A 12295-nucleotide genomic window follows, 5' to 3' on the forward strand; every position below is an offset into this window, starting at 1 on the left:
ATTGGTGGGAAACTGAACTTAGGACATACTGAAAATAGGGTTTTTTACATTCTTGCACAGGTCAGATGCTGATGGAGGTTATATATGGAATTAGGATGAGTCATTTCTTCGGGGCACAGCATCTGGATGATTCAAGTTGATTGCATTAGTACTGTTTACATCCTACTTTTCCAGAATTCACCAATGAGCACAGAAGGCAGCACGTACTCATTTCAACTGGAGTATAGAACCCAAGATCTCAGCTGAGCATATGGGCAGAAATTTATAAGCATAAACAGGTGATGAACTCCGGCAAAGTGCATAATGTGAGCACGTATACCATATGAATTATTATATATAAATACATTTTTCACTAGTAGAAATATAGACAAATCTAGATGTTATGTTGAAGAAATACTCTAGATACAGAAAGGCAAGTACCACATAGTCTATTTTTACATAAGTTGAAACATATATGTGAGGAGTATAGGATGGCCAGTATCACAACTTAAAGAAAGAACTGTTGGTTACAATGTAACTGAATATAAGAGATCAACATACATACTATTGTTGAGGTAAACATTAAAACCTTGAACATTGTTAAGAATATTATTCAAATGATATTCCATAAAAAGTACTACCAAGGCGAGAGGGGAAGGATATGGTTGAAGTATTTCATTACAATTACAAAGTACACAGTAAGACTGAATTGAAAAAGTGCTAAGAGTCTACCCACCTGCTTGCCTTTCAGCTTGCCACTGCACCATCCACTAGGCTCTAGAACTTCATAGGGCCTAGCCAGAACCCTAATTTGGGGACCACAGAGCCTATCTTTCAGCCTATCAGCCACTTCACTCATTGCTGGGTTCAGGAATCAGAATGGTCCCAAGACTGAAAAATCAAGCACTATTGATCTGAGACAACTCTTATCATAAGTGCTCTCAATTTCCCAGTAAAAAAACACAGGCTAACAGATGGAATAAAGTAGCCATTCTTCTGCTGCATTCTACAAACACATCTTAACATCAATTTGAAATCTGAACTAAAGGTGCAAGAATGACAGAGAACTTTCCAAGCAAATGGAACTAAGAAGCAAACTGGTGTAGCCATTGGATTGTCTTTCAAAGTAGACTTCAAACCACAACTAATGAGAAGAGATAGAAAAGAATAGTAAATTTCATCTGAGGAAAAATCATCCAAGAGTATAGGACAATTCTTAACATCTGTGCACCAAACACAAGCTCACTCAAGTTAAAAACAAAAACAAAACAAAACAAACAAAAAAACAGAAACAAAACAAAAAACACTACTACAGCTGAAATCACACAGCAACCCTCCCATAGTGAGAGTTGGTGAATTCAGTTCTCTTATCAAAATAGGTCACCCAGACAAAATCTAAACAGAAATGCTGGAGTTAAATGTTATCATGAGCCAAGTGTACCTAAAAGATATCTACAGACAATTTTACCCTTTGTATCTTTGTACCTTTCTCCAAAATTGACCACATACTTGGACACAAAGTATGTCTCAATAGAACAAGAAAATTGAAATAACAATTTGAATACCATATTAATATCACAGTTTAAATATAAATATCAACAGCAGAAAACTAAAAAATTCAGGGAAACTTGGCAACTCATTACTGAACGAAAAACCAGTGGTCAGAAAGTATTAAAGAAATTAATGACTTTCTAGAATTGAATAAATATAAAAACACAACGTATCTATACATAGTAAACATAATGAAAAGGGTTCTAAGAGGCAATTACATAGCCCCAAGTCCTACATAAAATATTAGAGAGATTTAATTTTAGTAACTTAAAATCTCACCTGAAAACTCTAGACGTAAAAGATGAAATAACACACAAAAGGAATAGATGGTAATGAATAATCAAACTCAGATTTGAAATTAATAAGATAGGAAAAAATACAAAGAAACAATGAAACAGTGTTGGTTCTTTGTGAAAATCAATTACGATGTACAAACCCTTAGCCAAATAGATGGAGGTGATGATTGGTTCCTGTGCTGTTGAAGTGGCCACTTGACAGCTTTGTTAGATGTGACAGACAGTTCCTACTGATATAAAAACAACTTGTTACTCAATAGGGTTGACAGAATGATGTGAAGCAGCCTGGAGCTTACTGTGGATGTGGCCTGGAACATGGTGCCCAGCTGCACAATCGACCTGGGTCTGATCAGCATCCGGATGTTTGACATGAAGAAAGGTCTATTTACTTAGTTGGACATCCTATAAAGACCTCTGGAATATGTTCCCACACTGTTGGCTTCTCAAGGCCATAATAACATCAGAGACCAAACTGAGATCCTTAGCACTTGCAGACGCTGTAGACCAAGTGATGGTCCTGGCCCTTGTTATTGCCAGAAACCATGTAACAGCCCATGATCCCCAGTCCCGGTGACTATAAAGAAGGAGGAAGTTATGTGTGAACTGCAGGTACAGGTTTGAGAGAGATGAACATAGAAGGCTCCTGGAACAACCTCTATATCCACCCTACAGAACCCCCATAAGTAACAGCCTATAAAAAGCCATCAAAAAGAATTTTTAAATTTTTGGTAGGGATACAGAAATGTAGCTCTATAAAATTGATGGTTCCTTGCAGGGGTACAGGAGAAGTACTCAGCTCTCCTTAGGCAGCTGGCAAATGTGTGTTTGACCATGCTATAGTACATATATGTAAAACACAAGATGGACTTGTTTTTTCTTTTTGGGGGAGATTTGGAGGAGGGGCAAACCTGTGGACAAGCAGATATAGTAGGACAGGTCCTGAGTGTGATCAGGTGTATTGACGAACTATGGTTTTACTCTGGCTAAATGGAAGTCAAAGTTGTTTGCAGAAGCCGTTCCCCCTTCCCTCCTGCTGTTTGAGGAATTCTGTTTGCAGAGCTTTTCCCTTCCCCAATGCCACTTGCCCTCTCCCTGCTGTTATAAACAAGCCTTTCCCTGCCAGTGTAAACAAGCTCAAGACTGCCCACCCTCTTCCCCACCTGAAGGGACTGACTAATGGTCAAAAGGACCTCAACTGCCAGAACAAGACTAGCTGCTCTCAAGAATTAGCCATAGCAATAATAACAGTCCCTGAGACCCGGGCCTCAGTTTGAATTCTAAGATAATCTGATCTTGCTGACTAAGTTTCTGACACGTAGCTAGCTGACCACCAGAAGTAAAAAAACAAAACAAAACCAAAACAAAACAAACAAACAAAACAAACAAACAAACAAACAAAAAAACAACTGTTACTTTGCTAGCCAACAATAATAAAGTTGTGTAAACCCCCAAAAAGAGTATAAAATAAAACCTGTACTGTTAGCAATTGGGGTTGACTCTCCCTGTGAGGCTGAGCAACGCCACGTGAGTCGGAATAAAAACCTCTTGCCATTGCAGTGATCTATTGTCAAGCTGTGTTTCTGGGGGTGTGGTGTTCTCATCATTTGGGCCCCTGGGGGTCCTAACAGTAAAATGTGAAATTTCTAAATGATCAGTAAAAGATTAGGCTTGAAAAAATATTTTAATTTGTATCTATTTACCTATCTATTTACCTATCTATCTATCTATCTAACTATCATCTATCTATCTATCTAACTATCATCTATCTACACCCTGATTGCTGATCCCCTTCCTCTAGGTGTTCCTCTCTCACAGCCCACCCTCTCCAATTTTCCTCAGAGATGGAGGAAGCCTGCCTTTAGATATTCCCCTCTTCCCAGCCTGGCACATCAATGCTCTGCAAGGTAGGTACATCTTCTCCCATTGATCCCAGACAAGGTAGTCCAGGTAGGGGAACAGGATCCACTGATAGGCAACAGGTTTAGGGATAGCTCCTGCGTCACTTGTTGCGGAGACCCACATGAAGATCAAGCTGCACATGTGCTACATATGTTTGGGTGGCCGAAGGTCCAGCTCTTCTATGCTCTTTGGTTGGTGGCTCTGTCTCTGACGACCCCCAAAGGTCGAGGTTTATTGACTCTGCTGGCCTTCAAGTGGAGTTCCAATTAACACTGGGGCCCTCAATTCTTCCCCTAACTCTTCCATCAGACTCTCCAAAGCTCCATCCAATATTTGGCTGTGCGCATCTGCATGTGATTCACTCAGCTGATGGGATAATCCCCTTAGAGGATAGTTATGGTAGGCTCCTATCTGTAGCATATATAGCACAGTATCATTTATAGTGTCAAGGATTGGTGCTTACCCTTAGGATAAGTTTCAAGTTGGTCCAGTTATTGCTTGGCCATTCTCTCAGTCTCTGATCCATCTTTCCCCCTACTTTTCTTGCACACAGTACAAATTTGAGGTCAAAAGTTTTGAGGATGGGTTGGTGTCCTTATGCTTATACCTCAGTATTGCCTATCTGAAGGATGTGGCCAGTTCAGGTTCCAATCCCTACTGCAAGGAGTCTCAACTAAAACCAACCTCATATAATCCTGGCAGATCCCCACTCATTCTAGGTCTCTGGTATGTCCTAGAGATGCCCCCTCTTCCCCACCATCTGCTGATTTCCAGTCATTCTCCTGGCACTCTAGCCCTCTCTGAGGTCTCTGCCCACACTTGATCCTGAAACCCCAGCCCACATTCTTCATTCCATCCCTTCTCCCACCAAGTTTCCTCCCTGCATCTGCCATTTATTACACTTTTATCCCCCCGTTTTGAATGAGGTTCTAGCATCCTTGCTTGGGATGCTAGATGCTTCCATCTTGTTTAGCCTTTTTTGAGACTGGAGTATATGGTGGGTATCCTGTACTTTTGGCTAATGTCTATTTTTAAATGAGTATATACTATGAATGTCCTTTGGGGTTTGGGTTACCTCATTCAGGATGATATTTTCTTGTTTGATTTATTTGTCTGCAAAATTCATGATGTCCTTGTCTTTAATGGGTAGGTAGTATTCAATTGTGTAAATGAACTACATTTTCTGTGTCCATTCTTTTTGGTTAATAGGCATCTGGGTTGTTTCCAGTTTCTGGCTTTTAGGAATAAAGGTGCTATGAACATATTGGTGCATGTGTCATTTTTGTATGGTAGAGCATCTTTTGGGTATATGCCAGGAGTGGTATAGCTGGGTTTTGAGTTAGACCTAATTCCAATTTTCTGAAAAGCTGCCAGATTGATTTCCAGAGTGGTGGAACAAGTTTTTACTCCTACCACCAATGAAGGAGTGTTCCTCTTGTTCCACATCCTCACCAACATGTACTGTTTCTTCACTTTTTGAACTAAGTCACTCTAATTGTTGTAAGATGGAATCTCAGGGTCATTTTGATTTGCATTTCCCTGATGACTAAGGATACTGAAAATTTCTTTAAGTGCTTCTGGGCCATTCAAGTATCCCATGTTCTGAATTATCAGTTTAGCTGTCTACTTCATTTTTAATTAGGTTATTTATTTGTTAGTGTCTAACTTCTTAAGTTCTTTATAAATTTTGGTTATGAATCCTTTGTTGGACAAAGGGTTGATCAGAATATTTTTCTAATCCCTAGGATGCCATGTTGTCCTATTGACAGTGCCATTTGCTTTACACAAGCTTTTCAGTTTCATGAGGTCCCTTTTATTCAGTTTTTTCTGTTGCTTTGTTAACTTACATAGATGCTTTGGTCTTTTTCTTTCTTTTCTTTCCTTTTCTCTTGTTTTCTTTTCTTTTCCTTTATTAGATATTTTCTTTATCTGCATTTCAAATGTTATCCCCTTTCTCAGTCTCCACTCTGGAAACTCTCTATCGCATCCCCTCTCCCCCTACCTCTTTGAGGGTACTCTCCACCCACCCACTCCTGCCTTTCTTCCCTGGCATTCACCTACACTGGGGAATCGAACCCCACATGACCAAGGGCTGCTCCTCCCACAGATGTCCAACAAAGCATGGTGGCGCACGCCTTTAATCCCAGCACTTGGGAGGCAGAGGCAGGCAGATCTCTGAGTTTGATGTCAGCCTGGTCTACAGAGTGAGTTACAGGACAGCCAAGGCTACACAGAGAAACCCTGTCTAGGAAAAAAACAAAACAAAACAAAAAAAACAAAACAAACAAATAAAAAAAAAACAAAGCCATTCTCTGCCACATATACAGCCAGAGCTATGGGTCTCTTCAGGTGTACGCTTTGTTTTGGTGGTGCATTCCCCAGGATTTCCAAGGAGTCTGTCCTGTTGACACTTGCTGCCCCCATGGGGCTGCAAACTCCTTCAGCTCCTTCACTCCCTTTTCCAACTCCTTCATCAGTGACCCCACTCTCAGTCCAACGGTTGGATGTGAGCTTCTACCTCTGTACTTGTCAGGCTCTGGCAGAGCCTCTCAGGAGATAGCCATATCAGGCTCCTGTCAGCAAGGACTTCTTGTCAGCAAGCAATTCAGCAATAGCCTCCAGATTTGGAGACTGTAAATGGGATGGATTCTCATGTCAGGCAACCTCTGGATGGGTTTCCTTCCGTCTCTACACCATACTTTGTCTCCATATTTCCTCTTGAGTGTATTTTGTTCCCACATCTAAGAAAAATTGAAGCATTGGCACTTTGATCTTCCTTTTTTGTGAGCTTCATATGGTCTGTGAATTGTATCTTGGGTGTTCCAGGCTAATATTCACTTATCAGTGAAGGCATACCATGTGTGTTCTTTTGTGACTGGGTTACTTCACTCAGGATGGTATTTTCAATTTTCACCCATTTGCCTAAGAATTTCATAAATGCATTGTATTTAATAGCTGAGTACTATTCCATTGTGTAAATGTACCACATTTTCTGTATCCATTCTTCTGTTGAGGAACATCTGTATTTTTCCAGCTTTAGACTACTATAAATATGGCTGCTATGAACATAGTGGAGCATGTATACTTATTGTAAGTTGGAATATCTTCTGGGTATATGCCTAGGAGTGGTATTGCTGGGTTCTCAGTTAGTACTATGTTCAATTTTCTGAGTAATTGCCAAACTGATTTCCAGAGTGCTTGTACCAGCTTGCAATCCCACCAGCAATGGATAAGAGCTCCTCTTTCTCCATATCTTTGCCAGCATCTGCTGTCACCTGAGTTTTTAATCTTAGCAATTCTGACTGCTGTGAGATGGAGTCTCAGGGTTGTTTTTATTTGCATTTCCCTGATGACTAAGAATGCTAAACATTTCTTTAGGTGCTTCTCGGCCATTTGAGTTTTCTCAGTTGAGAATTCTGTTTAGCTCTGTTCCCCATTTTTTAATAGTAAACCAGAAGGATCCTTTCCCTGTCTTTTCTGGATCTGGGTGCATCTCTCTTGGGCCAGGAATTTGAACAGAAGTGGTTGTCTTACCTGTGCTCACAGGTGTGTTGGCACTCCTGGGAGACCAGCTTTTTCCCGGCGGTATTTGGGTATGGAGAACAGTGGCACAGGGTCAGTTCAGGCATAGATGTAAATTGGAAAGATCCTATACAAGGCTGTTTCTTGGTTCTTGTAATCTGAGGGCTCTGGGTGGGTCCCTCTGAGCAGGAGTTGTGCTCTTACTTGTGCTCACAGGCTTGTCCTCACTCCTGGGAGGCCAGCTCTCTCCTGACAGTATTTGAATATGGAACACTGTGGCACAGGATTAGCTCTGGGTGCTATGGCACCGGATTAGCTCTGGGCATAGATGAAAACAGGAGGATCCTGTCCCAAGCTGATCCTCAGTTTCTGTGTCCTGAGGGTTCCAGCATGGTCCCTCTGAGCAGAAGTGGTGGTTTTACCTAGCCTCATAGGTGTGTTCTCACTCCAAGGAGACCATCTCTCTCCTGGCACTATTTGGAGATATGGCACAGGATTAGCTCCAGGTGCTTCTGTATAACTGAATTTTGATATTTTTGTGAATGGCAATGTAAATATCTGATATTTCTGATGGACTTAAGCAACCCCTGATTAAAGCTAAGTCACCCCCCAAAGGGCTAAGGACTCACAGGTTGAAAACCATTGCTCTAACACCTCCACCAGGAAACTCCTAAAGCAGATAAACACTTTCATAAAATTCACTGGATAAAAATTAACTCATAAAATAACTAGTCTTCCTGTATAATACAAATGGACAAAGAAAGAACTCAAGGAAACAACACCCTTAATAATAGCCTTCAAATATATGGAATATCTTGGGAAAACTCTAACACAACAAGAGAAAGTATGTTAAAATGCAATTAAAAACTTTATGATATTGAAGATAGAAATTGAAGAAGATATCAGAGGATGGAAAACCTCTGGTGCTCATGGATCAAGAGGATTAATATAGCAAAAAGAAACAGTTTCTCAAAGCAATCTACAGACTTAATGCAATTCCCATCAAACCTTCAACACAGTCTTCATAGAACTTGAAGGCATAATTCTTAACTTCATATGGAAATACCAAAAACAAACAAAAACATAAAAATGAGGATAGTTAAAACACTGCTGATGCTTGCAGAAAGTATTGTTAATCACAAAGTTGGGAAGAGAAAGACCACTGTCACAAATCATCATGTCCAAATTAATTAAAGCAAGCAATTACTTAAAGCAAGCATTTTTGTGTATATACATGAGACACCTCAGTGAAAACTGGGATTTGAGAAGTCAGCATATATGTGAGAAAGATAAGGCTTCAATAGCTCAGGGGTGGGGGGTTTCCAAGTGAAGATTTGGTGACCTAAATAGACAGGGTTACAAGACTAGAACTTAAATTTGACAGGTTATGTGCACCTGAAATAAAGAAATGGTTGTAAGATGGGCATTACAAGGTGATCATATAACTATTTGAAGCAAAGGTAGTCTTGCAAGGTGGTTATAATCAAAGACATGATAGTCATTCCTGATCAGGTAGTACAGAGTCATTTGTTAAAGTGGAAACTTAATAGTTGGAAATTCAATTGTGTTGGATGGTATTTTGCTAAGGCAAACATATGAAGGAATGTTTCACTGAAGTGGACACAGGTAAAAGACTAAGGCTCATGAAGGAATGTTTCACTACAGCAGACACAGGAGAAAAAGTATTCTACTAAAGCAAGTATGGTACAAGGACATGTCATAAAGAATTCTTCACTAATGACATGCATGTATTGGTCCACCTTACATTGTGTAGTTGAGCTCCATTTTTCAGGGTCCCATAGAGAGAAATGCACCAAAAATTTTCTGGGAGTGTGCTGATAGTTCTTGCTACATCCACAGTCTCAGTCTGAAGGAAGCCAGAGTGGCTGTCATAACTATGATAGTGCTCCTGCTGCTTCTGCTGATGGCATTATCTGTGGTAGTTTACAGTGACGCCTCTGCCAACCTAGGCAGTGTGCCCAGCAACAGATTAAAAATGCAGCATGCCATGGGGACACTGATCAAGTTCTAGATTTGTATATGCTGAAGGTACAGGTAGGTGTTTGAGAAATACATACAGGTTATTGGCCAATGTAGTATCTAATCATCTGTATGGAAGAAGACAATTACCTTACTCAACCAGTTTATAGGCACATAGCATCTTTCCTGTCAGTCTTCAAACTAGTATCAATAGACTTAACAACTGTTGGCAAAGATCTTTTTGCTTTTATCAGCATGGAAGTTCCTAGTATCTGGCAGTGGGAGCCAAAAAATAAGGTTTATGCATGTATTGAGCAACATTATTGAGAATGGGTGTATGTCAACAGTTGCATTTGAGATAACTTTAAAGCATATGCTGGTATGGTCCAAGCTGCTTTGTCATTTATATAATTACTACAGGTCATCAGAACTAGAAATTATACATTAGAATGGAAACCTGCAATAATTTTAAGATGGGGACATGCTATTCTTATGTATCTAAAGGGAATGAAAGCATACAGTTACCAAGAAAACTTATAAAAATCAGATCTGATCAGGGAAAACCTCTTATCACCTGAGACATGCAAGTCTTCACAAAGTAAATAGCCCAAAAGATTCACAGATTGTCTTTTTTACTGATTTCTATAAAAATGCATGCAAATCAACTTCAAAAGTGCTAGCATAAGTGATTGATCACAAGACATGAACAATATATAGACTGAACAGACAATACAGAGGTTGGATAAATACAGAGGCTGAGCAATAAATCTACCATTAAGATTTTCAAACTAATCAGTTTGTTCTGTAGGGCCCCAAAACAGGAATTCTTTGCCCCAATTCATCAGGAAACAAATATATGTCAGAAGAACATAGTCCCAATCCATTAAGATGGAGGGGGAGTGTGCAATTGATGTGTTATGGCTGTTATAATCCTAGGTGTTGCTTAAATATTTTATACTAATAGAAATTTAAGGTTTTTTGTTTAATTATTATATAACAGAAATGTGAGGTGTTTCTTTAATTATTTTTTCTATATTGATAGAAATGTAAGGGTTTTGTTTATTCTATATTAATACATACTTGAGGGGTTTTGTTTATTATATATTTATAAATACTTAAGGTGTTTTGTTTTATTATTGTAAATTAATAGAACTTAAGTTTTTGCTTAATTTTTGTTAATTATTAGAAATTTAAAGTTGTTTTATTAGAATATTGTTTGACTATCTATAAGCCATTTGTTGGATATGTGATGATTCTTAAAATAATTTCTATTTTGTATGGATTGTTAATTTTAGAGAATAGGACAATTCTTAAAGAGAAAGTGGGATATGAAATGGAAACTCAAGTGTTCTTCGGAAAGTCAGTTGTGTTGGATGGTGTTTTGCTAAGGCAAACACATAAAGGAATATTTCATTGAAGCAGACACCGGTGCACAAACTGAGGCATACTCATGAAGGAATATTTCACTGAGGCAAACACAGGGGAAAGGATGTTCTGCTAAAGCAAGCTTGTAAAAGAACACATGATGAAGGATTTTTTGCTAATGACTTGCATGAATTGTTCTGCCACACATTACGTAGTTGAGCTCAATTTGTCAGAACTCTGTAAAGAGAAATGCACCAATAAACTTCTGGTGGTGTGCTGAGCCTTCTTGCCACTTCTGCAGACTCAGGTTGATTGGCAGAGTGTCAGCTGAGACAAACACACACGTTGAGGCAAAACACATGCTGAGGCAAGACTCATGGAAGACTTGTTATGTATGGAAGGAGTATAAAAAGACCTTGATGGACAGTGATAGAGGCAGTTCGAGCTAGTTGTTGGTGTTGAATCCTAACTAGTATTTTCTTCTCTAAGAGATGCACAGCCTAGAACATTTCCTGGCATTCCTTCCTGATCCCCTCATGCCGACCTGTGCCAAGTCTGAAGCCTTGCTAGGTAGTGTCACTGCTAAGGATTTTTGTTTGCTATCCTAACTCAACTGGACTACGGGTGTATCCATGAAGTCTTTTCTAGTGGATTGGGCTGCTGTTGCTGACCTGTAAACTGACCTGCCAATTTCCAAACAATGCAGATGAGAGTTGCTCCAAAGAAACATTTCTAAACAGATCCAATTCCCCTGATCCTTTCTTTTCCACTGCCTCTAGTGGGTGGTGGTCTAAAAGGAAGATTAAAGCATTTTAGGACCATGATCAAAAGCAGGTATTGAAAAAAAAATCAAAGTTACAATTTGCAGGTGGAGCATAGCCCAATCCTGAGAAACAGATTTTTAACCATAAACAGGAATGCATCTAGTTGGTCTTAACTTTTCAGCCTAAGACGGAGGCAGACTGGTTTTTCAGTGTCATGATTCCTGTTCTTAAATTGTACTCTAGAGCTATACTAATAAAACCAGCATAGCATTGATACAAAAACAAACACGTTGATTAGGGGAATAGAATTCAAGACTCAGACATCAGTCCATATGCCAATTGACACCTGAGTTTTGATGAAGTCAGAAATGCATAATAAACAAAAGACTTTACCTTCAAAAATCATAATGATCAAACTTAATGCCTGCATATGGAAGAATGAGAATAGATCCATACTAGTCACAATACACAAAACTCAAGTCCAAATGGATCAAAGTCCTCAGCAAGAGGCTGGAAAGACTGAAGCTTATAGATGAAAAAGTTGGGAATAGTCTTGAAGTCATTGTTACAGAAAAAAAATATTCAGAGCAGAATAGTATTTACACACTAAGAACAGCAATTAGAAAATGGGTCTTCATCAACTGAAATACTTTGGCATGGAGAAAAAGACAATCATACAGACTTAGTAGACAGCTTCAGAATGGGAAAATATTTTGTTACCATCTACATATCTGGTAGAGGATTTGTATTAGTGATTCTATAGGAGTGACAAAATAACATGAACAAAATACATATTGGCAAGGAAAGGATTTATTCAGCTCACACTTACACATCGTTGTTTATCACCAGTGGAATCAGGACAGAAACTCAAATAGGCAGGATCCTGGAGGCAGGATATGACACAGATAGATGGGAGTCCTGCTGTTCACTGCCTTGTTT

The 12295-nt window shown here is 39.3% G+C and overlaps 1 pseudogene; it reads left to right on the plus strand.

Moving 5' to 3' along the window:
- Positions 1-9144: 9144 nt before the first annotated feature.
- LOC110295617 (thioredoxin reductase-like selenoprotein T pseudogene) lies at positions 9145-9675 on the plus strand (annotated as a pseudogene).
- The last annotated feature ends 2620 nt before the right edge of the window (positions 9676-12295 follow it).

Source organism: Mus caroli, unplaced genomic scaffold, assembly GCF_978045245.1.
Source record: "Mus caroli unplaced genomic scaffold, Mus_caroli_1 scaffold_7, whole genome shotgun sequence".
Taxonomy (NCBI): Eukaryota; Metazoa; Chordata; class Mammalia; order Rodentia; family Muridae; genus Mus; species Mus caroli.